This window comes from Tamandua tetradactyla, chromosome 5, assembly GCF_023851605.1.
Source record: "Tamandua tetradactyla isolate mTamTet1 chromosome 5, mTamTet1.pri, whole genome shotgun sequence".
Taxonomy (NCBI): domain Eukaryota; kingdom Metazoa; phylum Chordata; class Mammalia; order Pilosa; family Myrmecophagidae; genus Tamandua; species Tamandua tetradactyla.
In genome coordinates this window covers 183012500-183015516 of record NC_135331.1, presented here as the reverse complement: position 1 = coordinate 183015516, position 3017 = coordinate 183012500, and the positions used below count along the sequence as shown (strand labels likewise).

At 39.5% G+C, this 3017-nt stretch overlaps 1 non-coding gene across 1 annotated transcript; it reads left to right on the top strand.

Moving 5' to 3' along the window:
* The first annotated feature begins 1452 nt into the window (after positions 1–1452).
* Positions 1453–1559, top strand: LOC143685273 (U6 spliceosomal RNA). The gene has a single exon (XR_013176521.1). It is a non-coding gene; the product is annotated as a U6 spliceosomal RNA (small nuclear RNA).
* Positions 1560–3017: the final 1458 nt, after the last annotated feature.

The window sequence follows — 3017 nt, the reverse complement described above, 5'->3', positions numbered from 1 at the left end:
TCTTTGTTCTGGAATGAGACTGTTTTTTACCTAAAGAGGTTATTTACTATACAAACATCCTTGAAAAGATAATTTGGAACAAAGCAGTCAGTTCCCCTGCTCAAAAGCAGAGAGGCCCAGATGGTAGAAGTGAGTTCTGCTTTCAGCAACCAGCACCACTCTGGCAGTCAAAGGGCATACTCACCATCTTTAAGCGGGATCTCCAGTTCCAGTTAAACCTTCAGATGCCTGTTTTCCCAGCTTAAATCTAACTGCAACCTTATGAAGGACCTCAAGTCAGTAACCCCCAGACAAGCTGCTCCCAAATTCCTGATCCAAAGAAATCAGGAGGGATAATAACTGATTATTGTTGTTTTAAGCCACTAAGCTTTGGGGTAATTCATTACACAGTGATAAACAACCCATACGCATTTTTGTGTTTTGGAAGTAGGGTGCTATCACAATGAACATCTGAAAGGTTGATGGTGGCTTTAGGATGACGTAATGGGAAGAAGCTAGAAGGACTTAAGAAGAGTATTAGTGAAGCATAAATGGTCTTTTACTAAAAGCCTGATGGCTTTTGAGGAGAATCCTGCTAGGGCTTAAAGGAAAGTGAAGGAAATGTTTTAGTTACTGGAGGAAAGGATTGGAAATATTATTGGACTCAATCTTTGTTAGCAGTGGCAGTAATTCAGCAACACTGCTGTCCACTGTAGCGTGGAAAGTGGAAAACGTGCCTCAGGAACTGAGTTATCTAGCTGAGATTTCCAAGCACGGTGTTGAAAGCCCTATCTAGCTTTTTTGTTGCTTATAATAAAATGAGATTGGAGATAGATACGGAAAGAGCTATTAAACAGAAATCAGTCTAGGCTTACTGAGTTTGAAAACAGAAATCAGTCTAGGCTTACTGAGTTTGAAAATTACTAGCTTTCTAGACACAAACAGTGCTAAATTTAAGAAATGGCTTCTGGGCAAAGATCAAATTCAGGACACTCTCAGGAAAGATCAAAAGATGAAACAAGGGTGTGACTACGAAATCCTTTGTTAAGACCTCAGAAAAGTCTAAGGTGATGTCTCAGAGACAAGTTCTGTCACAGAAAAGACCATCTAAGAATTTTAATGGTGCATTCAACTGATCCTCTCCTTTAAACAGCTAGAGCTTCTAAGAATTTTAAAGGTGTTGTCTCTCAGTATTCTTAACAGAAGTCCAAGGTAGACATTGGCTTATTGCTCATATTTGTGGATATGGCTTATGTTTAATTAAATGAATTGCAAAAAGATTCATATGATACACACAGAGTTGTAAAGATGAACGCACTCTTCAACACACTGCCAGTTTCTAGGCTGAAAAAGACAGAAGCAGGACAAAATTAAGAGAACTTTGGATCTTTCCAACTCCAAGAGGAAGAAAATAGGCTGAGAAAACAACTCAGTGGCACACATGGGTTACTTTTATTGAAAAGAAGGAATGGCGTGCTTGCTTTGGCGGCACATATACTAAAATTGGAATGATACAGAGAAGATTAGCATGGCCCCTGTGCAAGGATGACATGCAAATTCATGAGGCGTTCCATATTTAAAAAAAAAAAGAGAAAAAATTTAAAAAATCAAAAAAGAAGGAATGGCTTAGGATGAAATCAAGAATCACCTTGAGCCATTCCCATGTCCTGAATCCTAAACAAGGAAATGCCAACATGTGTCCTGTTTTTTTGTAGGTTCTTTGCAGTATCTGCTGAGGTAATATGCCTATCTCACCCTTGTGTGCTAACCATATGTTTAGGGATGTGTGTGGCAGTTGGGGAGGGGGTGTGTGGATTAAATTATCTCCTTTATTTAGCAGGTCTTCAGATAATGAAGAACTATGCTTGAGTTTGTTGTACTCAAAGAGCTACTCCCAGGGAACCTCAACAGAACCTGGATGTGGTCTTTACGATGAGCTCCTACAATTCAACCTAAGGCTGTAATGTGATGAGACTTTGAGGACTTTGGCATAATGTGGGTGAAGGAAAGGGACATGGATCATTGGAAACAAGAGGACAGACTCTGGTAGCCAACCTCCAAGATGGTCTACCATGATCATGGTTTCCTGATATGAATATCTTTGGATAGTTCCATCTCAGATTGAATCAGAGCTGATCTATGTGACCAATAGAGTATTGTGGAAATAACTTCCTTGTCTAGGTCAAAAGGTATGGAGCTTCTGTCTTGGCCTCTTTGTTCACTCACTGAGAGGGAAGCCAGCTATGATTCTATGAGGATACTCAAGCAACTCCGTGACTAAGGAAAGTGGGGCCTCCAGCCAACAACCAGAACCACCTCATTAGCCATATGAGTGAGCCACATTGAAGTAGACCCTCTAGTCTCAGTAAATCTTCACATAACTGCAATCCAAGCTCACACCTCTCTGCAACCTCATAAGAAACCCCAAGCCAGCACCATCCAGCCAAACCTCTCCTGCATCACTGACCTATGGAAATCCTGAAAGGTGGATATTTTCATCAAACAATTTGTGTTTGGGGATTAGGGGAAAGCTTCAGTTAAGAGAGAGCCATTTCGGTAATCTTTTGAAGGATGTATAATGTATTTTCTAATAATTCAACATCTGTGAATTGCATTTCTTTTGTTTTTGTTTTTAAATTTTATCAGAGTGGTTTAGGTTGCCAAAAAAAAAAATGCAGAAAATAGAGTTTCTGCATAATCCGCCCCCATCCCCCACAACACCATACACACACATACAGTTTTCCTTGCCGGCATTTTGCATTAGTATGGCGTCTTCATTATCACCAGTGAAACAACAATATACAATTAATGATAGTAGTTAGTATACATTAGGAGTCACTGTGTTTTTGTTTTGTTTTATTTTTATTCTGGTAACATATATACAACCTAGAATTTTCCTTTTAAACCACTTTCAAGTGGGTTAAATACATTCAGATTGTTGTGTTACCATCAGCTTCATCTGTGACCAAAATTCTTCCATCACCCGAAATAGAACTTTGTGCTAATTAAGCATTAACTCCCTGTTCCCCACCACCACC